Source organism: Hyla sarda, chromosome 8 (assembly GCF_029499605.1).
Source record: "Hyla sarda isolate aHylSar1 chromosome 8, aHylSar1.hap1, whole genome shotgun sequence".
NCBI lineage: Eukaryota > Metazoa > Chordata > Amphibia > Anura > Hylidae > Hyla > Hyla sarda.
In genome coordinates this window covers 100,879,546-100,905,484 of record NC_079196.1, presented here as the reverse complement: position 1 = coordinate 100,905,484, position 25,939 = coordinate 100,879,546, and the positions used below count along the sequence as shown (strand labels likewise).

General features: G+C 43.5%; 15 pseudogenes; all 15 read right to left on the bottom strand.

Moving 5' to 3' along the window:
• Positions 1 to 1,091: 1,091 nt before the first annotated feature.
• On the bottom strand, positions 1,092 to 1,357 carry LOC130288650 (U2 spliceosomal RNA; annotated as a pseudogene).
• A 1,459-nt stretch (positions 1,358 to 2,816) lies between these two features.
• LOC130290214 (U2 spliceosomal RNA) lies at positions 2,817 to 3,080 on the bottom strand (annotated as a pseudogene).
• A 1,459-nt stretch (positions 3,081 to 4,539) lies between these two features.
• On the bottom strand, positions 4,540 to 4,803 carry LOC130289582 (U2 spliceosomal RNA; annotated as a pseudogene).
• Positions 4,804 to 6,291: 1,488 nt separating this feature from the next.
• Positions 6,292 to 6,557, bottom strand: LOC130288374 (U2 spliceosomal RNA; annotated as a pseudogene).
• Positions 6,558 to 8,027: 1,470 nt separating this feature from the next.
• LOC130287773 (U2 spliceosomal RNA) lies at positions 8,028 to 8,292 on the bottom strand (annotated as a pseudogene).
• A 1,459-nt stretch (positions 8,293 to 9,751) lies between these two features.
• Positions 9,752 to 10,015, bottom strand: LOC130286900 (U2 spliceosomal RNA; annotated as a pseudogene).
• Positions 10,016 to 11,478: 1,463 nt separating this feature from the next.
• LOC130289260 (U2 spliceosomal RNA) lies at positions 11,479 to 11,742 on the bottom strand (annotated as a pseudogene).
• Positions 11,743 to 13,194: 1,452 nt separating this feature from the next.
• On the bottom strand, positions 13,195 to 13,458 carry LOC130286888 (U2 spliceosomal RNA; annotated as a pseudogene).
• Positions 13,459 to 14,921: 1,463 nt separating this feature from the next.
• On the bottom strand, positions 14,922 to 15,185 carry LOC130289259 (U2 spliceosomal RNA; annotated as a pseudogene).
• A 1,452-nt stretch (positions 15,186 to 16,637) lies between these two features.
• On the bottom strand, positions 16,638 to 16,901 carry LOC130285915 (U2 spliceosomal RNA; annotated as a pseudogene).
• Positions 16,902 to 18,370: 1,469 nt separating this feature from the next.
• LOC130288252 (U2 spliceosomal RNA) lies at positions 18,371 to 18,636 on the bottom strand (annotated as a pseudogene).
• Positions 18,637 to 20,095: 1,459 nt separating this feature from the next.
• LOC130289455 (U2 spliceosomal RNA) lies at positions 20,096 to 20,359 on the bottom strand (annotated as a pseudogene).
• Positions 20,360 to 21,824: 1,465 nt separating this feature from the next.
• LOC130289594 (U2 spliceosomal RNA) lies at positions 21,825 to 22,088 on the bottom strand (annotated as a pseudogene).
• Positions 22,089 to 23,551: 1,463 nt separating this feature from the next.
• Positions 23,552 to 23,815, bottom strand: LOC130285914 (U2 spliceosomal RNA; annotated as a pseudogene).
• A 1,468-nt stretch (positions 23,816 to 25,283) lies between these two features.
• LOC130289593 (U2 spliceosomal RNA) lies at positions 25,284 to 25,547 on the bottom strand (annotated as a pseudogene).
• Between the last annotated feature and the right edge of the window lie 392 nt (positions 25,548 to 25,939).

Sequence of the window (25,939 nt, the reverse complement as noted above, 5' to 3'; positions counted from 1 at the left end):
GCTGTAGCTGCGTCCCTTCCAACATGGAATAACACCAACTGTAACGATAAACTGAAAATTAACAGTATAAACCTGCATCATTTTGGACTCTGGTATTTGCTGAATCCGGGTGACCTGACAATCGATGGTGGTGCCGCTGGTGATTCTGGCCTTCTTGGAATCTGTTGGGCCTATGTGTTAGCTCACACATCACTTGGGTATCCATGGTAACTACCACAACATGGTCATCTGCAGTTTACATCTAGCCCGTGGCATTGAATGGCATTTTAAAAGTGCTAAGGGTCCTGGTGCAATAATCCTCCCATGAGGATCAGCCTCAACGGCTTTGTAGATTGCACTCATGTCAGCAACTCCATATACATTTTTTTTTCTTCATGCTTCTTTCTTCATCCTTTTTTCTTTCTGTCATTCAGACTTTCATTCATTCGATCTCTCTCACTCACTTGCTTTAACTCATTTGTTCTCACTCACTCACTCACTCATTCACTCTCACTCACTCTCACTCTCTCACTCACTCGCTCACTAAGTCAGTCTCTCTCTCTCTCTCTCTCTTTTTCTTTTTATATATATTTTTTTCCGTCTTCTTCTTCTTCTTCTTCAGACCCTGTCATAGCACTAATGCCTTTCCAATACCACCAGCAGATGGAGACACTCCATTGCAACATTGGTTGTGAGCAGCAGTTTCTAAAAACAAATGCCTCATGGCGGATTTCCCATCCATCAATGGATGGTAAATTTTGTTTTTATCATTCACTGACCACAGATACCAATGCATGGTCAAGCAACAGCAATGACACACCCTTGTGTATAGGCATGAGACCCTCACGTCATTTAACAGGATTCAGCACCACCCACAAGACAGCTACCTGTCATGTCATGTCAAACCTGCACAGGTGTGCTAGATTATTATTATTTAGTTTTATTTTATTTTTTTACACCAATCAGTGTGCAAACATGGTCATTAAAACGCTAAATGAATAGACGTTCATAAACCAGTCAGTGCAACTCATCATTTTGGTCTCCAATTCTCAAACTCAAATTCTCACCCACGGAGGATTAAATGAGAATCTTTCTTGTTTAACACTGGAATGGGGTGGTGCACTGTTCACTACCCGAAGATACTGCCACATCGGGTCAATGCATAGGGCGACAGAAGCAAGCTTCCAAATCAGCTCCCTTTCTCAAAAATCCATTTAATTTATGGTCCCCAGATAGGGAACGTATGTATCATTATGTGCTCACAAGTCACCCAAGTGCAAGTATTCACACAAAAAAAAAACGTGCCTCAGGATGCGATCTGTCGCAAGATCCTTTCTTTTTTTTACACTTGATCTAAGCCAAAAGGCCTAGAGGGGATAACCGGGAAAGGGGTGGACCCAACCATGTCCCCTTCATGAGCACTCACATTACTCATAGGAATGGAAGGAAGGCTGGCAGCCAACCAGCCTCCCATACACTCTCTGGGTGGGTGGCAGTCAGCCACCCATACATACATACAGCACAGGCTAAACCCACATCATCACTTAAAAAAAGGACAGGCGACCATTGCACTCTGATGGAGCATTTAGCAATGCAATCCATAGCCTGGCTTTTGCCTGAACCCCCATCACTCCTCCTCTTGCATATAAGACAATATTTCAGATCTGCATATGAAAACAACACGCCTACCTTTGTTGCACATAGCTGCCTGCCTGTCTCTAGTTACCCCACTGGCTGTAGCTGCGTCCCTTCCGACATGGAATAACACCAACTGTAACGATAAACTGAAAATTAACAGTATAAACCTGCATCATTTTGGACTCTGGTATTTGCTGAATCCGGGTGACCTGACAATCGATGGTGGTGCCGCTGGTGATTCTGGCCTTCTTGGAATCTGTTGGGCCTATGTGTTAGCTCACACATCACTTGGGTATCCATGGTAACTACCACAACATGGTCATCTGCAGTTTACATCTAGCCCGTGGCATTGAATGGCATTTTAAAAGTGCTAAGGGTCCTGGTGCAATAATCCTCCCATGAGGATCAGCCTCAACGGCTTTGTAGATTGCACTCATGTCAGCAACTCCATATACATTTTTTTTCTTCATGCTTCTTTCTTCATCCTTTTTTCTTTCTGTCATTCAGACTTTCATTCATTCGATCTCTCTCACTCACTTGCTTTAACTCATTTGTTCTCACTCACTCACTCACTCAATCACTCACTCACTCATTCACTCTCACTCACTCTCACTCTCTCACTCACTCGCTCACTAAGTCAGTCTCTCTCTCTCTCTCTCTCTTTTTCTTTTTATATATATTTTTTTCCGTCTTCTTCTTCTTCTTCAGACCCTGTCATAGCACTAATGCCTTTCCAATACCACCAGCAGATGGAGACACTCCATTGCAACATTGGTTGTGAGCAGCAGTTTCTAAAAACAAATGCCTCATGGCGGATTTCCCATCCATCAATGGATGGTAAATTTTGTTTTTATCATTCACTGACCACAGAAACCAATGCATGGTCAAGCAACAGCAATGACACACCCTTGTGTATAGGCATGAGACCCTCACGTCATTTAACAGGATTCAGCACCACCCACAAGACAGCTACCTGTCATGTCATGTCAAACCTGCACAGGTGTGCTAGATTATTATTATTTAGTTTTATTTTATTTTTTTTACACCAATCAGTGTGCAAACATGGTCATTAAAACGCTAAATGAATAGACGTTCATAAACCAGTCAGTGCAACTCATCATTTTGGTCTCCAATTCTCAAACTCAAATTCTCACCCACGGAGGATTAAATGAGAATCTTTCTTGTTTAACACTGGAATGGGGTGGTGCACTGTTCACTACCCGAAGATACTGCCACATCGGGTCAATGCATAGGGCGACAGAAGCAAGCTTCCAAATCAGCTCCCTTTCTCAAAAATCCATTTAATTTATGGTCCCCAGATAGGGAACGTATGTATCAGTATGTGCTCACAAGTCACCCAAGTGCAAGTATTCACACAAAAAAAAACATGCCTCAGGATGCAATCTGTCGCAAGATCCTTTCTTTTTTTACACTTGATCTAAGCCAAAAGGCCTAGAGGGGATAACCGGGAAAGGGGTGGACCCAACCATGTCCCCTTCATGAGCACTCACATTACTCATAGGAATGGAAGGAAGGCTGGCAGCCAACCAGCCTCCCATACACTCTCTGGGTGGGTGGCAGTCAGCCACCCATACATACATACAGCACAGGCTAAACCCACATCATCACTTAAAAAAAGGACAGGCGACCATTGCACTCTGATGGAGCATTTAGCAATGCAATCCATAGCCTGGCTTTTGCCTGAACCCCCATCACTCCTCCTCTTGCATATAAGACAATATTTCAGATCTGCATATGAAAACAACACGCCTACCTTTGTTGCACATAGCTGCCTGCCTGTCTCTAGTTACCCCACTGGCTGTAGCTGCGTCCCTTCCGACATGGAATAACACCAACTGTAACGATAAACTGAAAATTAACAGTATAAACCTGCATCATTTTGGACTCTGGTATTTGCTGAATCCGGGTGACCTGACAATCGATGGTGGTGCCGCTGGTGATTCTGGCCTTCTTGGAATCTGTTGGGCCTATGTGTTAGCTCACACATCACTTGGGTATCCATGGTAACTACCACAACATGGTCATCTGCAGTTTACATCTAGCCCGTGGCATTGAATGGCATTTTAAAAGTGCTAAGGGTCCTGGTGCAATAATCCTCCCATGAGGATCAGCCTCAACGGCTTTGTAGATTGCACTCATGTCAGCAACTCCATATACATTTTTTTTCTTCATGCTTCTTTCTTCATCCTTTTTTCTTTCTGTCATTCAGACTTTCATTCATTCGATCTCTCTCACTCACTTGCTTTAACTCATTTGTTCTCACTCACTCACTCACTCAATCACTCACTCATTCACTCTCACTCACTCTCACTCTCTCACTCACTCGCTCACTAAGTCAGTCTCTCTCTCTCTCTCTCTTTTTCTTTTTATATATATTTTTTTCCGTCTTCTTCTTCTTCTTCTTCTTCAGACCCTGTCATAGCACTAATGCCTTTCCAATACCACCAGCAGATGGAGACACTCCATTGCAACATTGGTTGTGAGCAGCAGTTTCTAAAAACAAATGCCTCATGGCGGATTTCCCATCCATCAATGGATGGTAAATTTTGTTTTTATCATTCACTGACCACAGAAACCAATGCATGGTCAAGCAACAGCAATGACACACCCTTGTGTATAGGCATGAGACCCTTACGTCATTTAACAGGATTCAGCACCACCCACAAGACAGCTACCTGTCATGTCATGTCAAACCTGCACAGGTGTGCTAGATTATTATTATTTAGTTTTATTTTATTTTTTTTACACCAATCAGTGTGCAAACATGGTCATTAAAACGCTAAATGAATAGACGTTCATAAACCAGTCAGTGCAACTCATCATTTTGGTCTCCAATTCTCAAACTCAAATTCTCACCCACGGAGGATTAAATGAGAATCTTTCTTGTTTAACACTGGAATGGGGTGGTGCACTGTTCACTACCCGAAGATACTGCCACATCGGGTCAATGCATAGGGCGACAGAAGCAAGCTTCTAAATCAGCTCCCTTTCTCAAAAATCCATTTAATTTATGGTCCCCAGATAGGGAACGTATGTATCAGTATGTGCTCACAAGTCACCCAAGTGCAAGTATTCACACAAAAAAAAACGTGCCTCAGGATGCGATCTGTCGCAAGATCCTTTCTTTTTTTACATTTGATCTAAGCCAAAAGGCCTAGAGGGGATAACCGGGAAAGGGGTGGACCCAACCATGTCCCCTTCATGAGCACTCACATTACTCATAGGAATGGAAGGAAGGCTGGCAGCCAACCAGCCTCCCATACACTCTCTGGGTGGGTGGCAGTCAGCCACCCATACATACATACAGCACAGGCTAAACCCACATCATCACTTAAAAAAAGGACAGGCGACCATTGCACTCTGATGGAGCATTTAGCAATGCAATCCATAGCCTGGCTTTTGCCTGAACCCCCATCACTCCTCCTCTTGCATATAAGACAATATTTCAGATCTGCATATGAAAACAACACGCCTACCTTTGTTGCACATAGCTGCCTGCCTGTCTCTAGTTACCCCACTGGCTGTAGCTGCGTCCCTTCCGACATGGAATAACACCAACTGTAACGATAAACTGAAAATTAACAGTATAAACCTGCATCATTTTGGACTCTGGTATTTGCTGAATCCGGGTGACCTGACAATCGATGGTGGTGCCGCTGGTGATTCTGGCCTTCTTGGAATCTGTTGGGCCTATGTGTTAGCTCACACATCACTTGGGTATCCATGGTAACTACCACAACATGGTCATCTGCAGTTTACATCTAGCCCGTGGCATTGAATGGCATTTTAAAAGTGCTAAGGGTCCTGGTGCAATAATCCTCCCATGAGGATCAGCCTCAACGGCTTTGTAGATTGCACTCATGTCAGCAACTCCATATACATTTTTTTTTCTTCATGCTTCTTTCTTCATCCTTTTTTCTTTCTGTCATTCAGACTTTCATTCATTCGATCTCTCTCACTCACTTGCTTTAACTCATTTGTTCTCACTCACTCACTCACTCACTCACTCAATCACTCACTCACTCATTCACTCTCACTCACTCTCACTCTCTCACTCACTCGCTCACTAAGTCAGTCTCTCTCTCTCTCTCTCTCTTTTTCTTTTTATATATATTTTTTTCCGTCTTCTTCTTCTTCTTCTTCTTCTTCTTCTTCTTCTTCAGACCCTGTCATAGCACTAATGCCTTTCCAATACCACCAGCAGATGGAGACACTCCATTGCAACATTGGTTGTGAGCAGCAGTTTCTAAAAACAAATGCCTCATGGCGGATTTCCCATCCATCAATGGATGGTAAATTTTGTTTTTATCATTCACTGACCACAGAAACCAATGCATGGTCAAGCAACAGCAATGACACACCCTTGTGTATAGGCATGAGACCCTCACGTCATTTAACAGGATTCAGCACCACCCACAAGACAGCTACCTGTCATGTCATGTCAAACCTGCACAGGTGTGCTAGATTATTATTATTTAGTTTTATTTTATTTTTTTACACCAATCAGTGTGCAAACATGGTCATTAAAACGCTAAATGAATAGACGTTCATAAACCAGTCAGTGCAACTCATCATTTTGGTCTCCAATTCTCAAACTCAAATTCTCACCCACGGAGGATTAAATGAGAATCTTTCTTGTTTAACACTGGAATGGGGTGGTGCACTGTTCACTACCCGAAGATACTGCCACATCGGGTCAATGCATAGGGCGACAGAAGCAAGCTTCCAAATCAGCTCCCTTTCTCAAAAATCCATTTAATTTATGGTCCCCAGATAGGGAACGTATGTATCAGTATGTGCTCACAAGTCACCCAAGTGCAAGTATTCACACAAAAAAAAAAACGTGCCTCAGGATGCGGTCTGTCGCAAGATCCTTTCTTTTTTTACACTTGATCTAAGCCAAAAGGCCTAGAGGGGATAACCGGGAAAGGGGTGGACCCAACCATGTCCCCTTCATGAGCACTCACATTACTCATAGGAATGGAAGGAAGGCTGGCAGCCAACCAGCCTCCCATACACTCTCTGGGTGGGTGGCAGTCAGCCACCCATACATACATACAGCACAGGCTAAACCCACATCATCACTTAAAAAAAGGACAGGCGACCATTGCACTCTGATGGAGCATTTAGCAATGCAATCCATAGCCTGGCTTTTGCCTGAACCCCCATCACTCCTCCTCTTGCATATAAGACAATATTTCAGATCTGCATATGAAAACAACACGCCTACCTTTGTTGCACATAGCTGCCTGCCTGTCTCTAGTTACCCCACTGGCTGTAGCTGCGTCCCTTCCGACATGGAATAACACCAACTGTAACGATAAACTGAAAATTAACAGTATAAACCTGCATCATTTTGGACTCTGGTATTTGCTGAATCCGGGTGACCTGACAATCGATGGTGGTGCCGCTGGTGATTCTGGCCTTCTTGGAATCTGTTGGGCCTATGTGTTAGCTCACACATCACTTGGGTATCCATGGTAACTACCACAACATGGTCATCTGCAGTTTACATCTAGCCCGTGGCATTGAATGGCATTTTAAAAGTGCTAAGGGTCCTGGTGCAATAATCCTCCCATGAGGATCAGCCTCAACGGCTTTGTAGATTGCACTCATGTCAGCAACTCCATATACATTTTTTTTTCTTCATGCTTCTTTCTTCATCCTTTTTTCTTTCTGTCATTCAGACTTTCATTCATTCGATCTCTCTCACTCACTTGCTTTAACTCATTTGTTCTCACTCACTAACTCACTCAATCACTCACTCACTCATTCACTCTCACTCACTCTCACTCTCTCACTCACTCGCTCACTAAGTCAGTCTCTCTCTCTCTCTCTCTCTCTTTTTCTTTTTATATATATTTTTTTCCGTCTTCTTCTTCTTCTTCTTCTTCTTCAGACCCTGTCATAGCACTAATGCCTTTCCAATACCACCAGCAGATGGAGACACTCCATTGCAACATTGGTTGTGAGCAGCAGTTTCTAAAAACAAATGCCTCATGGCGGATTTCCCATCCATCAATGGATGGTAAATTTTGTTTTTATCATTCACTGACCACAGAAACCAATGCATGGTCAAGCAACAGCAATGACACACCCTTGTGTATAGGCATGAGACCCTCACGTCATTTAACAGGATTCAGCACCACCCACAAAACAGCTACCTGTCATGTCATGTCAAACCTGCACAGGTGTGCTAGATTATTATTATTTAGTTTTATTTTATTTTTTTACACCAATCAGTGTGCAAACATGGTCATTAAAACGCTAAATGAATAGACGTTCATAAACCAGTCAGTGCAACTCATCATTTTGGTCTCCAATTCTCAAACTCAAATTCTCACCCACGGAGGATTAAATGAGAATCTTTCTTGTTTAACACTGGAATGGGGTGGTGCACTGTTCACTACCCGAAGATACTGCCACATCGGGTCAATGCATAGGGCGACAGAAGCAAGCTTCCAAATCAGCTCCCTTTCTCAAAAATCCATTTAATTTATGGTCCCCAAATAGGGAACGTATGTATCAGTATGTGCTCACAAGTCACCCAAGTGCAAGTATTCACACAAAAAACAAACGTGCCTCAGGAGGCGATCTGTCGCAAGATCCTTTCTTTTTTTACACTTGATCTAAGCCAAAAGGCCTAGAGGGGATAACCGGGAAAGGGGTGGACCCAACCATGTCCCCTTCATGAGCACTCACATTACTCATAGGAATGGAAGGAAGGCTGGCAGCCAACCAGCCTCCCATACACTCTCTGGGTGGGTGGCAGTCAGCCACCCATACATACATACAGCACAGGCTAAACCCACATCATCACTTAAAAAAAGGACAGGCGACCATTGCACTCTGATGGAGCATTTAGCAATGCAATCCATAGCCTGGCTTTTGCCTGAACCCCCATCACTCCTCCTCTTGCATATAAGACAATATTTCAGATCTGCATATGAAAACAACACGCCTACCTTTGTTGCACATAGCTGCCTGCCTGTCTCTAGTTACCCCACTGGCTGTAGCTGCGTCCCTTCCGACATGGAATAACACCAACTGTAACGATAAACTGAAAATTAACAGTATAAACCTGCATCATTTTGGACTCTGGTATTTGCTGAATCCGGGTGACCTGACAATCGATGGTGGTGCCGCTGGTGATTCTGGCCTTCTTGGAATCTGTTGGGCCTATGTGTTAGCTCACACATCACTTGGGTATCCATGGTAACTACCACAACATGGTCATCTGCAGTTTACATCTAGCCCGTGGCATTGAATGGCATTTTAAAAGTGCTAAGGGTCCTGGTGCAATAATCCTCCCATGAGGATCAGCCTCAACGGCTTTGTAGATTGCACTCATGTCAGCAACTCCATATACATTTTTTTTCTTCATGCTTCTTTCTTCATCCTTTTTTCTTTCTGTCATTCAGACTTTCATTCATTCGATCTCTCTCACTCACTTGCTTTAACTCATTTGTTCTCACTCACTCACTCACTCAATCACTCACTCACTCATTCACTCTCACTCACTCTCACTCTCTCACTCACTCGCTCACTAAGTCAGTCTATCTCTCTCTCTCTCTCTTTTTCTTTTTATATATATTTTTTTCCGTCTTCTTCTTCTTCTTCAGACCCTGTCATAGCACTAATGCCTTTCCAATACCACCAGCAGATGGAGACACTCCATTGCAACATTGGTTGTGAGCAGCAGTTTCTAAAAACAAATGCCTCATGGCGGATTTCCCATCCATCAATGGATGGTAAATTTTGTTTTTATCATTCACTGACCACAGAAACCAATGCATGGTCAAGCAACAGCAATGACACACCCTTGTGTATAGGCATGAGACCCTCACGTCATTTAACAGGATTCAGCACCACCCACAAGACAGCTACCTGTCATGTCATGTCAAACCTGCACAGGTGTGCTAGATTATTATTATTTAGTTTTATTTTATTTTTTTTACACCAATCAGTGTGCAAACATGGTCATTAAAACGCTAAATGAATAGACGTTCATAAACCAGTCAGTGCAACTCATCATTTTGGTCTCCAATTCTCAAACTCAAATTCTCACCCACGGAGGATTAAATGAGAATCTTTCTTGTTTAACACTGGAATGGGGTGGTGCACTGTTCACTACCCGAAGATACTGCCACATCGGGTCAATGCATAGGGCGACAGAAGCAAGCTTCTAAATCAGCTCCCTTTCTCAAAAATCCATTTAATTTATGGTCCCCAGATAGGGAACGTATGTATCAGTATGTGCTCACAAGTCACCCAAGTGCAAGTATTCACACAAAAAAAAACGTGCCTCAGGATGCGATCTGTCGCAAGATCCTTTCTTTTTTTACACTTGATCTAAGCCAAAAGGCCTAGAGGGGATAACCGGGAAAGGGGTGGACCCAACCATGTCCCCTTCATGAGCACTCACATTACTCATAGGAATGGAAGGAAGGCTGGCAGCCAACCAGCCTCCCATACACTCTCTGGGTGGGTGGCAGTCAGCCACCCATACATACATACAGCACAGGCTAAACCCACATCATCACTTAAAAAAAGGACAGGCGACCATTGCACTCTGATGGAGCATTTAGCAATGCAATCCATAGCCTGGCTTTTGCCTGAACCCCCATCACTCCTCCTCTTGCATATAAGACAATATTTCAGATCTGCATATGAAAACAACACGCCTACCTTTGTTGCACATAGCTGCCTGCCTGTCTCTAGTTACCCCACTGGCTGTAGCTGCGTCCCTTCCGACATGGAATAACACCAACTGTAACGATAAACTGAAAATTAACAGTATAAACCTGCATCATTTTGGACTCTGGTATTTGCTGAATCCGGGTGACCTGACAATCGATGGTGGTGCCGCTGGTGATTCTGGCCTTCTTGGAATCTGTTGGGCCTATGTGTTAGCTCACACATCACTTGGGTATCCATGGTAACTACCACAACATGGTCATCTGCAGTTTACATCTAGCCCGTGGCATTGAATGGCATTTTAAAAGTGCTAAGGGTCCTGGTGCAATAATCCTCCCATGAGGATCAGCCTCAACGGCTTTGTAGATTGCACTCATGTCAGCAACTCCATATACATTTTTTTTTCTTCATGCTTCTTTCTTCATCCTTTTTTCTTTCTGTCATTCAGACTTTCATTCATTCGATCTCTCTCACTCACTTGCTTTAACTCATTTGTTCTCACTCACTCACTCACTCAATCACTCAATCACTCACTCACTCATTCACTCTCACTCACTCTCACTCTCACTCACTCGCTCACTAAGTCAGTCTCTCTCTCTCTCTCTTTTTCTTTTTATATATATTTTTTCCGTCTTCTTCTTCTTCTTCTTCAGACCCTGTCATAGCACTAATGCCTTTCCAATACCACCAGCAGATGGAGACACTCCATTGCAACATTGGTTGTGAGCAGCAGTTTCTAAAAACAAATGCCTCATGGCGGATTTCCCATCCATCAATGGATGGTAAATTTTGTTTTTATCATTCACTGACCACAGAAACCAATGCATGGTCAAGCAACAGCAATGACACACCCTTGTGTATAGGCATGAGACCCTCACGTCATTTAACAGGATTCAGCACCACCCACAAGACAGCTACCTGTCATGTCATGTCAAACCTGCACAGGTGTGCTAGATTATTATTATTTAGTTTTATTTTATTTTTTTACACCAATCAGTGTGCAAACATGGTCATTAAAACGCTAAATGAATAGACGTTCATAAACCAGTCAGTGCAACTCATCATTTTGGTCTCCAATTCTCAAACTCAAATTCTCACCCACGGAGGATTAAATGAGAATCTTTCTTGTTTAACACTGGAATGGGGTGGTGCACTGTTCACTACCCGAAGATACTGCCACATCAGGTCAATGCATAGGGCGACAGAAGCAAGCTTCCAAATCAGCTCCCTTTCTCAAAAATCCATTTAATTTATGGTCCCCAGATAGGGAACGTATGTATCAGTATGTGCTCACAAGTCACCCAAGTGCAAGTATTCACACAAAAAAAAACGTGCCTCAGGATGCGATCTGTCGCAAGATCCTTTCTTTTTTTACACTTGATCTAAGCCAAAAGGCCTAGAGGGGATAACCGGGAAAGGGGTGGACCCAACCATGTCCCCTTCATGAGCACTCACATTACTCATAGGAATGGAAGGAAGGCTGGCAGCCAACCAGCCTCCCATACACTCTCTGGGTGGGTGGCAGTCAGCCACCCATACATACATACAGCACAGGCTAAACCCACATCATCACTTAAAAAAAGGACAGGCGACCATTGCACTCTGATGGAGCATTTAGCAATGCAATCCATAGCCTGGCTTTTGCCTGAACCCCCATCACTCCTTCTCTTGCATATAAGACAATATTTCAGATCTGCATATGAAAACAACACGCCTACCTTTGTTGCACATAGCTGCCTGCCTGTCTCTAGTTACCCCACTGGCTGTAGCTGCGTCCCTTCCGACATGGAATAACACCAACTGTAACGATAAACTGAAAATTAACAGTATAAACCTGCATCATTTTGGACTCTGGTATTTGCTGAATCCGGGTGACCTGACAATCGATGGTGGTGCCGCTGGTGATTCTGGCCTTCTTGGAATCTGTTGGGCCTATGTGTTAGCTCACACATCACTTGGGTATCCATGGTAACTACCACAACATGGTCATCTGCAGTTTACATCTAGCCCGTGGCATTGAATGGCATTTTAAAAGTGCTAAGGGTCCTGGTGCAATAATCCTCCCATGAGGATCAGCCTCAACGGCTTTGTAGATTGCACTCATGTCAGCAACTCCATATACATTTTTTTTTCTTCATGCTTCTTTCTTCATCCTTTTTTCTTTCTGTCATTCAGACTTTCATTCATTCGATCTCTCTCACTCACTTGCTTTAACTCATTTGTTCTCACTCACTCACTCAATCACTCACTCACTCATTCACTCTCACTCACTCTCACTCTCTCACTCACTCGCTCACTAAGTCAGTCTCTCTCTCTCTCTTTTTCTTTTTATATATATTTGTTTCCGTCTTCTTCTTCTTCTTCTTCAGACCCTGTCATATCACTAATGCCTTTCCAATACCACCAGCAGATGGAGACACTCCATTGCAACATTGGTTGTGAGCAGCAGTTTCTAAAAACAAATGCCTCATGGCGGATTTCCCATCCATCAATGGATGGTAAATTTTGTTTTTATCATTCACTGACCACAGAAACCAATGCATGGTCAAGCAACAGCAATGACACACCCTTGTGTATAGGCATGAGACCCTCACGTCATTTAACAGGATTCAGCACCACCCACAAGACAGCTACCTGTCATGTCATGTCAAACCTGCACAGGTGTGCTAGATTATTATTATTTAGTTTTATTTTATTTTTTTACACCAATCAGTGTGCAAACATGGTCATTAAAACGCTAAATGAATAGACGTTCATAAACCAGTCAGTGCAACTCATCATTTTGGTCTCCAATTCTCAAACTCAAATTCTCACCCACGGAGGATTAAATGAGAATCTTTCTTGTTTAACACTGGAATGGGGTGGTGCACTGTTCACTACCCGAAGATACTGCCACATCGGGTCAATGCATAGGGCGACAGAAGCAAGCTTCTAAATCAGCTCCCTTTCTCAAAAATCCATTTAATTTATGGTCCCCAGATAGGGAACGTATGTATCAGTATGTGCTCACAAGTCACCCAAGTGCAAGTATTCACACAAAAAAAAACGTGCCTCAGGATGCGATCTGTCGCAAGATCCTTTCTTTTTTTACACTTGATCTAAGCCAAAAGGCCTAGAGGGGATAACCGGGAAAGGGGTGGACCCAACCATGTCCCCTTCATGAGCACTCACATTACTCATAGGAATGGAAGGAAGGCTGGCAGCCAACCAGCCTCCCATACACTCTCTGGGTGGGTGGCAGTCAGCCACCCATACATACATACAGCACAGGCTAAACCCACATCATCACTTAAAAAAAGGACAGGCGACCATTGCACTCTGATGGAGCATTTAGCAATGCAATCCATAGCCTGGCTTTTGCCTGAACCCCCATCACTCCTCCTCTTGCATATAAGACAATATTTCAGATCTGCATATGAAAACAACACGCCTACCTTTGTTGCACATAGCTGCCTGCCTGTCTCTAGTTACCCCACTGGCTGTAGCTGCGTCCCTTCCGACATGGAATAACACCAACTGTAACGATAAACTGAAAATTAACAGTATAAACCTGCATCATTTTGGACTCTGGTATTTGCTGAATCCGGGTGACCTGACAATCGATGGTGGTGCCGCTGGTGATTCTGGCCTTCTTGGAATCTGTTGGGCCTATGTGTTAGCTCACACATCACTTGGGTATCCATGGTAACTACCACAACATGGTCATCTGCAGTTTACATCTAGCCCGTGGCATTGAATGGCATTTTAAAAGTGCTAAGGGTCCTGGTGCAATAATCCTCCCATGAGGATCAGCCTCAACGGCTTTGTAGATTGCACTCATGTCAGCAACTCCATATACATTTTTTTTTCTTCATGCTTCTTTCTTCATCCTTTTTTCTTTCTGTCATTCAGACTTTCATTCATTCGATCTCTCTCACTCACTTGCTTTAACTCATTTGTTCTCACTCACTCACTCACTCAATCACTCAATCACTCACTCACTCATTCACTCTCACTCACTCTCACTCTCACTCACTCGCTCACTAAGTCAGTCTCTCTCTCTCTCTCTTTTTCTTTTTATATATATTTTTTCCGTCTTCTTCTTCTTCTTCTTCAGACCCTGTCATAGCACTAATGCCTTTCCAATACCACCAGCAGATGGAGACACTCCATTGCAACATTGGTTGTGAGCAGCAGTTTCTAAAAACAAATGCCTCATGGCGGATTTCCCATCCATCAATGGATGGTAAATTTTGTTTTTATCATTCACTGACCACAGAAACCAATGCATGGTCAAGCAACAGCAATGACACACCCTTGTGTATAGGCATGAGACCCTCACGTCATTTAACAGGATTCAGCACCACCCACAAGACAGCTACCTGTCATGTCATGTCAAACCTGCACAGGTGTGCTAGATTATTATTATTTAGTTTTATTTTATTTTTTTACACCAATCAGTGTGCAAACATGGTCATTAAAACGCTAAATGAATAGACGTTCATAAACCAGTCAGTGCAACTCATCATTTTGGTCTCCAATTCTCAAACTCAAATTCTCACCCACGGAGGATTAAATGAGAATCTTTCTTGTTTAACACTGGAATGGGGTGGTGCACTGTTCACTACCCGAAGATACTGCCACATCAGGTCAATGCATAGGGCGACAGAAGCAAGCTTCCAAATCAGCTCCCTTTCTCAAAAATCCATTTAATTTATGGTCCCCAGATAGGGAACGTATGTATCAGTATGTGCTCACAAGTCACCCAAGTGCAAGTATTCACACAAAAAAAAACGTGCCTCAGGATGCGATCTGTCGCAAGATCCTTTCTTTTTTTACACTTGATCTAAGCCAAAAGGCCTAGAGGGGATAACCGGGAAAGGGGTGGACCCAACCATGTCCCCTTCATGAGCACTCACATTACTCATAGGAATGGAAGGAAGGCTGGCAGCCAACCAGCCTCCCATACACTCTCTGGGTGGGTGGCAGTCAGCCACCCATACATACATACAGCACAGGCTAAACCCACATCATCACTTAAAAAAAGGACAGGCGACCATTGCACTCTGATGGAGCATTTAGCAATGCAATCCATAGCCTGGCTTTTGCCTGAACCCCCATCACTCCTTCTCTTGCATATAAGACAATATTTCAGATCTGCATATGAAAACAACACGCCTACCTTTGTTGCACATAGCTGCCTGCCTGTCTCTAGTTACCCCACTGGCTGTAGCTGCGTCCCTTCCGACATGGAATAACACCAACTGTAACGATAAACTGAAAATTAACAGTATAAACCTGCATCATTTTGGACTCTGGTATTTGCTGAATCCGGGTGACCTGACAATCGATGGTGGTGCCGCTGGTGATTCTGGCCTTCTTGGAATCTGTTGGGCCTATGTGTTAGCTCACACATCACTTGGGTATCCATGGTAACTACCACAACATGGTCATCTGCAGTTTACATCTAGCCCGTGGCATTGAATGGCATTTTAAAAGTGCTAAGGGTCCTGGTGCAATAATCCTCCCATGAGGATCAGCCTCAACGGCTTTGTAGATTGCACTCATGTCAGCAACTCCATATACATTTTTTTTTCTTCATGCTTCTTTCTTCATCCTTTTTTCTTTCTGTCATTCAGACTTTCATTCATTCGATCTCTCTCACTCACTTGCTTTAACTCATTTGTTCTCACTCACTCACTCAATCACTCACTCACTCATTCACTCTCACTCACTCTCACTCTCTCACTCACTCGCTCACTAAGTCAGTCTCTCTCTCTCTCTTTTTCTTTTTATATATATTTGTTTCCGTCTTCTTCTTCTTCTTCTTCAGACCCTGTCATATCACTAATGCCTTTCCAATACCACCAGCAGATGGAGACACTCCATTGCAACATTGGTTGTGAGCAGCAGTTTCTAAAAACAAATGCCTCATGGCGGATTTCCCATCCATCAATGGATGGTAAATTTTGTTTTTATCATTCACTGACCACAGAAACCAATGCATGGTCAAGCAACAGCAATGACACACCCTTGTGTATAGGCATGAGACCCTCACGTCATTTAACAGGATTCAGCACCACCCACAAGACAGCTACCTGTCATGTCATGTCAAACCTGCACAGGTGTGCTAGATTATTATTATTTAGTTTTATTTTATTTTTTTACACCAATCAGTGTGCAAACATGGTCATTAAAACGCTAAATGAATAGACGTTCATAAACCAGTCAGTGCAACTCATCATTTTGGTCTCCAATTCTCAAACTCAAATTCTCACCCACGGAGGATTAAATGAGAATCTTTCTTGTTTAACACTGGAATGGGGTGGTGCACTGTTCACTACCCGAAGATACTGCCACATCGGGTCAATGCATAGGGCGACAGAAGCAAGCTTCCAAATCAGCTCCCTTTCTCAAAAATCCATTTAATTTATGGTCCCCAGATAGGGAACGTATGTATCAGTATGTGCTCACAAGTCACCCAAGTGCAAGTATTCACACAAAAAAAAACGTGCCTCAGGATGCGATCTGTCGCAAGATCCTTTCTTTTTTTACACTTGATCTAAGCCAAAAGGCCTAGAGGGGATAACCGGGAAAGGGGTGGACCCAACCATGTCCCCTTCATGAGCACTCACATTACTCATAGGAATGGAAGGAAGGCTGGCAGCCAACCAGCCTCCCATACACTCTCTGGGTGGGTGGCAGTCAGCCACCCATACATACATACAGCACAGGCTAAACCCACATCATCACTTAAAAAAAGGACAGGCGACCATTGCACTCTGATGGAGCATTTAGCAATGCAATCCATAGCCTGGCTTTTGCCTGAACCCCCATCACTCCTCCTCTTGCATATAAGACAATATTTCAGATCTGCATATGAAAACAACACGCCTACCTTTGTTGCACATAGCTGCCTGCCTGTCTCTAGTTACCCCACTGGCTGTAGCTGCGTCCCTTCCGACATGGAATAACACCAACTGTAACGATAAATTGAAAATTAACAGTATAAACCTGCATCATTTTGGACTCTGGTATTTGCTGAATCCGGGTGACCTGACAATCGATGGTGGTGCCGCTGGTGATTCTGGCCTTCTTGGAATCTGTTGGGCCTATGTGTTAGCTCACACATCACTTGGGTATCCATGGTAACTACCACAACATGGTCATCTGCAGTTTACATCTAGCCCGTGGCATTGAATGGCATTTTAAAAGTGCTAAGGGTCCTGGTGCAATAATCCTCCCATGAGGATCAGCCTCAACGGCTTTGTAGATTGCACTCATGTCAGCAACTCCATATACATTTTTTTTTCTTCATGCTTCTTTCTTCATCCTTTTTTCTTTCTGTCATTCAGACTTTCATTCATTCGATCTCTCTCACTCACTTGCTTTAACTCATTTGTTCTCACTCACTCACTCACTCACTCACTCAATCACTCACTCACTCATTCACTCTCACTCACTCTCACTCTCTCACTCACTCGCTCACTAAGTCAGTCTCTCTCTCTCTCTCTCTCTCTTTTTCTTTTTATATATATTTTTTTCCGTCTTCTTCTTCTTCTTCAGACCCTGTCATAGCACTAATGCCTTTCCAATACCACCAGCAGATGGAGACACTCCATTGCAACATTGGTTGTGAGCAGCAGTTTCTAAAAACAAATGCCTCATGGCGGATTTCCCATCCATCAATGGATGGTAAATTTTGTTTTTATCATTCACTGACCACAGAAACCAATGCATGGTCAAGCAACAGCAATGACACACCCTTGTGTATAGGCATGAGACCCTCACGTCATTTAACAGGATTCAGCACCACCCACAAGACAGCTACCTGTCATGTCATGTCAAACCTGCACAGGTGTGCTAGATTATTATTATTTAGTTTTATTTTATTTTTTTACACCAATCAGTGTGCAAACATGGTCATTAAAACGCTAAATGAATAGACGTTCATAAACCAGTCAGTGCAACTCATCATTTTGGTCTCCAATTCTCAAACTCAAATTCTCACCCACGGAGGATTAAATGAGAATCTTTCTTGTTTAACACTGGAATGGGGTGGTGCACTGTTCACTACCCGAAGATACTGCCACATCGGGTCAATGCATAGGGCGACAGAAGCAAGCTTCCAAATCAGCTCCCTTTCTCAAAAATCCATTTAATTTATGGTCCCCAGATAGGGAACGTATGTATCAGTATGTGCTCACAAGTCACCCAAGTGCAAGTATTCACACAAAAAAAAAAACGTGCCTCAGGATGCGATCTGTCGCAAGATCCTTTCTTTTTTTACACTTGATCTAAGCCAAAAGGCCTAGAGGGGATAACCGGGAAAGGGGTGGACCCAACCATGTCCCCTTCATGAGCACTCACATTACTCATAGGAATGGAAGGAAGGCTGGCAGCCAACCAGCCTCCCATACACTCTCTGGGTGGGTGGCAGTCAGCCACCCATACATACATACAGCACAGGCTAAACCCACATCATCACTTAAAAAAAGGACAGGCGACCATTGCACTCTGATGGAGCATTTAGCAATGCAATCCATAGCCTGGCTTTTGCCTGAACCCCCATCACTCCTCCTCTTGCATATAAGACAATATTTCAGATCTGCATATGAAAACAACACGCCTACCTTTGTTGCACATAGCTGCCTGCCTGTCTCTAGTTACCCCACTGGCTGTAGCTGCGTCCCTTCCGACATGGAATAACACCAACTGTAACGATAAACTGAAAATTAACAGTATAAACCTGCATCATTTTGGACTCTGGTATTTGCTGAATCCGGGTGACCTGACAATCGATGGTGGTGCCGCTGGTGATTCTGGCCTTCTTGGAATCTGTTGGGCCTATGTGTTAGCTCACACATCACTTGGGTATCCATGGTAACTACCACAACATGGTCATCTGCAGTTTACATCTAGCCCGTGGCATTGAATGGCATTTTAAAAGTGCTAAGGGTCCTGGTGCAATAATCCTCCCATGAGGATCAGCCTCAACGGCTTTGTAGATTGCACTCATGTCAGCAACTCCATATACATTTTTTTTTCTTCATGCTTCTTTCTTCATCCTTTTTTCTTTCTGTCATTCAGACTTTCATTCATTCGATCTCTCTCACTCACTTGCTTTAACTCATTTGTTCTCACTCACTCACTCACTCAATCACTCACTCACTCATTCACTCTCACTCACTCTCACTCTCTCACTCACTCGCTCACTAAGTCAGTCTCTCTCTCTCTCTCTCTCTTTTTCTTTTTATATATATTTTTTTCCGTCTTCTTCTTCTTCTTCAGACCCTGTCATAGCACTAATGCCTTTCCAATACCACCAGCAGATGGAGACACTCCATTGCAACATTGGTTGTGAGCAGCAGTTTCTAAAAACAAATGCCTCATGGTGGATTTCCCATCCATCAATGGATGGTAAATTTTGTTTTTATCATTCACTGACCACAGAAACCAATGCATGGTCAAGCAACAGCAATGACACACCCTTGTGTATAGGCATGAGACCCTCACGTCATTTAACAGGATTCAGCACCACCCACAAGACAGCTACCTGTCATGTCATGTCAAACCTGCACAGGTGTGCTAGATTATTATTATTTAGTTTTATTTTATTTTTTTACACCAATCAGTGTGCAAACATGGTCATTAAAACGCTAAATGAATAGACGTTCATAAACCAGTCAGTGCAACTCATCATTTTGGTCTCCAATTCTCAAACTCAAATTCTCACCCACGGAGGATTAAATGAGAATCTTTCTTGTTTAACACTGGAATGGGGTGGTGCACTGTTCACTACCCGAAGATACTGCCACATCGGGTCAATGCATAGGGCGACAGAAGCAAGCTTCCAAATCAGCTCCCTTTCTCAAAAATCCATTTAATTTATGGTCCCCAGATAGGGAACGTATGTATCAGTATGTGCTCACAAGTCACCCAAGTGCAAGTATTCACACAAAAAAAAACGTGCCTCAGGATGCGATCTGTCGCAAGATCCTTTCTTTTTTTACACTTGATCTAAGCCAAAAGGCTTAGAGAGGATAACCGGGAAAGGGGTGGACCCAACCATGCCCCCTTCATGAGCACTCACATTACTCATAGGAATGGAAGGAAGGCTGGCAGCCAACCAGCCTCCCATACACTCTCTGGGTGGGTGGCAGTCAGCCACCCATACATACATACAGCACAGGCTAAACCCACATCATCACTTAAAAAAAGGACAGGCGACCATTGCACTCTGATGGAGCATTTAGCAATGCAATCCATAGCCTGGCTTTTGCCTGAACCCCCATCACTCCTCCTCTTGCATATAAGACAATATTTCAGATCTGCATATGAAAACAACACGCCTACCTTTGTTGCACATAGCTGCCTGCCTGTCTCTAGTTACCCCACTGGCTGTAGCTGCGTCCCTTCCGACATGGAATAACACCAACTGTAACGATAAACTGAAAATTAACAGTATAAACCTGCATCATTTTGGACTCTGGTATTTGCTGAATCCGGGTGACCTGACAATCGATGGTGGTGCCGCTGGTGATTCTGGCCTTCTTGGAATCTGTTGGGCCTATGTGTTAGCTCACACATCACTTGGGTATCCATGGTAACTACCACAACATGGTCATCTGCAGTTTACATCTAGCCCGTGGCATTGAATGGCATTTTAAAAGTGCTAAGGGTCCTGGTGCAATAATCCTCCCATGAGGATCAGCCTCAACGGCTTTGTAGATTGCACTCATGTCAGCAACTCCATATACATTTTTTTTTCTTCATGCTTCTTTCTTCATCCTTTTTTCTTTCTGTCATTCAGACTTTCATTCATTCGATCTCTCTCACTCACTTGCTTTAACTCATTTGTTCTCACTCACTCACTCACTCACTCAATCACTCACTCATTCACTCTCACTCACTCTCACTCTCTCACTCACTCGCTCACTAAGTCAGTCTCTCTCTCTCTCTCTCTCTTTTTCTTTTTATATATATTTTTTTCCGTCTTCTTCTTCTTCTTCTTCTTCAGACCCTGTCATAGCACTAATGCCTTTCCAATACCACCAGCAGATGGAGACACTCCATTGCAACATTGGTTGTGAGCAGCAGTTTCTAAAAACAAATGCCTCATGGCGGATTTCCCATCCATCAATGGATGGTAAATTTTGTTTTTATCATTCACTGACCACAGAAACCAATGCATGGTCAAGCAACAGCAATGACACACCCTTGTGTATAGGCATGAGACCCTCACGTCATTTAACAGGATTCAGCACCACCCACAAGACAGCTACCTGTCATGTCATGTCAAACCTGCACAGGTGTGCTAGATTATTATTATTTAGTTTTATTTTATTTTTTTACACCAATCAGTGTGCAAACATGGTCATTAAAACGCTAAATGAATAGACGTTCATAAACCAGTCAGTGCAACTCATCATTTTGGTCTCCAATTCTCAAACTCAAATTCTCACCCACGGAGGATTAAATGAGAATCTTTCTTGTTTAACACTGGAATGGGGTGGTGCACTGTTCACTACCCAAAGATACTGCCACATCGGGTCAATGCATAGGGCGACAGAAGCAAGCTTCCAAATCAGCTCCCTTTCTCAAAAATCCATTTAATTTATGGTCCCCAGATAGGGAACGTATGTATCAGTATGTGCTCACAAGTCACCCAAGTGCAAGTATTCACACAAAAAAAAACGTGCCTCAGGATGCGATCTGTCGCAAGATCCTTTCTTTTTTAACACTTGATCTAAGCCAAAAGGCCTAGAGGGGATAACCGGGAAAGAGGTGGACCCAACCATGTCCCCTTCATGAGCACTCACATTACTCATAGGAATGGAAGGAAGGCTGGCAGCCAACCAGCCTCCCATACACTCTCTGGGTGGGTGGCAGTCAGCAACCCATACATACATACAGCACAGGCTAAACCCACATCATCACTTAAAAAAAGGACAGGCGACCATTGCACTCTGATGGAGCATTTAGCAATGCAATCCATAGCCTGGCTTTTGCCTGAACCCCCATCACTCCTCCTCTTGCATATAAGACAATATTTCAGATCTGCATATGAAAACAACACGCCTACCTTTGTTGCACATAGCTGCCTGCCTGTCTCTAGTTACCCCACTGGCTGTAGCTGCGTCCCTTCCGACATGGAATAACACCAACTGTAACGATAAACTGAAAATTAACAGTATAAACCTGCATCATTTTGGACTCTGGTATTTGCTGAATCCGGGTGACCTGACAATCGATGGTGGTGCCGCTGGTGATTCTGGCCTTCTTGGAATCTGTTGGGCCTATGTGTTAGCTCACACATCACTTGGGTATCCATGGTAACTTCCACAACATGGTCATCTGCAGTTTACATCTAGCCCGTGGCATTGAATGGCATTTTAAAAGTGCTAAGGGTCCTGGTGCAATAATCCTCCCATGAGGATCAGCCTCAACGGCTTTGTAGATTGCACTCATGTCAGCAACTCCATATACATTTTTTTTTCTTCATGTTTCTTTCTTCATCCTTTTTTCTTTCTGTCATTCAGACTTTCATTCATTCGATCTCTCTCACTCACTTGCTTTAACTCATTTGTTCTCACTCACTCACTCACTCACTCAATCACTCACTCACTCATTCACTCTCACTCACTCTCACTCTCTCACTCACTCGCTCACTAAGTCAGTCTCTCTCTCTCTCTTTTTCTTTTTATATATATTTTTTTCCGTCTTCTTCTTCTTCTTCTTCTTCAAACCCTGTCATAGCACTAATGCCTTTCCAATACCACCAGCAGATGGAGACACTCCATTGCAACATTGGTTGTGAGCAGCAGTTTCTAAAAACAAATGCCTCATGGCGGATTTCCCATCCATCAATGGATGGTAAATTTTGTTTTTATCATTCACTGACCACAGAAACCAATGCATGGTCAAGCAACAGCAATGACACACCCTTGTGTATAGGCATGAGACCCTCACGTCATTTAACAGGATTCAGCACCACCCACAAGACAGCTACCTGTCATGTCATGTCAAACCTGCACAGGTGTGCTAGATTATTATTATTTAGTTTTATTTTATTTTTTTACACCAATCAGTGTGCAAACATGGTCATTAAAACGCTAAATGAATAGACGTTCATAAACCAGTCAGTGCAACTCATCATTTTGGTCTCCAATTCTCAAACTCAAATTCTCACCCACGGAGGATTAAATGAGAATCTTTCTTGTTTAACACTGGAATGGGGTGGTGCACTGTTCACTACCCGAAGATACTGCCACATCGGGTCAATGCATAGGGCGACAGAAGCAAGCTTCCAAATCAGCTCCCTTTCTCAAAAATCCATTTAATTTATGGTCCCCAGATAGGGAACGTATGTATCAGTATGTGCTCACAAGTCACCCAAGTGCAAGTATTCACACAAAAAAAAACGTGCCTCAGGATGCGATCTGTCGCAAGATCCTTTCTTTTTTTACACTTGATCTAAGCCAAAAGGCCTAGAGGGGATAACCGGGAAAGGGGTGGACCCAACCATGTCCCCTTCATGAGCACTCACATTACTCATAGGAATGGAAGGAAGGCTGGCAGCCAACCAGCCTCCCATACACTCTCTGGGTGGGTGGCAGTCAGCCACCCATACATACATACAGCACAGGCTAAACCCACATCATCACTTAAAAAAAGGACAGGCGACCATTGCACTCTGATGGAGCATTTAGCAATGCAATCCATAGCCTGGCTTTTGCCTGAACCCCCATCACTCCTCCTCTTGCATATAAGACAATATTTCAGATCTGCATATGAAAACAACACGCCTACCTTTGTTGCACATAGCTGCCTGCCTGTCTCTAGTTACCCCACTGGCTGTAGCTGCGTCCCTTCCGACATGGAATAACACCAACTGTAACGATAAACTGAAAATTAACAGTATAAACCTGCATCATTTTGGACTCTGGTATTTGCTGAATCCGGGTGACCTGACAATCGATGGTGGTGCCGCTGGTGATTCTGGCCTTCTTGGAATCTGTTGGGCCTATGTGTTAGCTCACACATCACTTGGGTATCCATGGTAACTACCACAACATGGTCATCTGCAGTTTACATCTAGCCCGTGGCATTGAATGGCATTTTAAAAGTGCTAAGGGTCCTGGTGCAATAATCCTCCCATGAGGATCAGCCTCAACGGCTTTGTAGATTGCACTCATGTCAGCAACTCCATATACATTTTTTTTTCTTCATGCTTCTTTCTTCATCCTTTTTTCTTTCTGTCATTCAGACTTTCATTCATTCAATCTCTCTCACTCACTTGCTTTAACTCATTTGTTCTCACTCACTCACTCACTCACTCAATCACTCACTCACTCATTCACTCTCACTCACTCTCACTCTCTCACTCACTCGCTCACTAAGTCAGTCTCTCTCTCTCTCTCTTTTTCTTTTTATATATATTTTTTTCCGTCTTCTTCTTCTTCTTCTTCTTCTTCAGACCCTGTCATAGCACTAATGCCTTTCCAATACCACCAGCAGATGGAGACACTCCATTGCAACATTGGTTGTGAGCAGCAGTTTCTAAAAACAAATGCCTCATGGCGGATTTCCCATCCATCAATGGATGGTAAATTTTGTTTTTATCATTCACTGACCACAGAAACCAATGCATGGTCAAGCAACAGCAATGACACACCCTTGTGTATAGGCATGAGACCCTCACGTCATTTAACAGGATTCAGCACCACCCACAAGACAGCTACCTGTCATGTCATGTCAAACCTGCACAGGTGTGCTAGATTATTATTATTTAGTTTTATTTTATTTTTTTACACCAATCAGTGTGCAAACATGGTCATTAAAACGCTAAATGAATAGACGTTCATAAACCAGTCAGTGCAACTCATCATTTTGGTCTCCAATTCTCAAACTCAAATTCTCACCCACGGAGGATTAAATGAGAATCTTTCTTGTTTAACACTGGAATGGGGTGGTGCACTGTTCACTACCCAAAGATACTGCCACATCGGGTCAATGCATAGGGCGACAGAAGCAAGCTTCCAAATCAGCTCCCTTTCTCAAAAATCCATTTAATTTATGGTCCCCAGATAGGGAACGTATGTATCAGTATGTGCTCACAAGTCACCCAAGTGCAAGTATTCACACAAAAAAAAACGTGCCTCAGGATGCGATCTGTCGCAAGATCCTTTCTTTTTTAACACTTGATCTAAGCCAAAAGGCCTAGAGGGGATAACCGGGAAAGAGGTGGACCCAACCATGTCCCCTTCATGAGCACTCACATTACTCATAGGAATGGAAGGAAGGCTGGCAGCCAACCAGCCTCCCATACACTCTCTGGGTGGGTGGCAGTCAGCAACCCATACATACATACAGCACAGGCTAAACCCACATCATCACTTAAAAAAAGGACAGGCGACCATTGCACTCTGATGGAGCATTTAGCAATGCAATCCATAGCCTGGCTTTTGCCTGAACCCCCATCACTCCTCCTCTTGCATATAAGACAATATTTCAGATCTGCATATGAAAACAACACGCCTACCTTTGTTGCACATAGCTGCCTGCCTGTCTCTAGTTACCCCACTGGCTGTAGCTGCGTCCCTTCCGACATGGAATAACACCA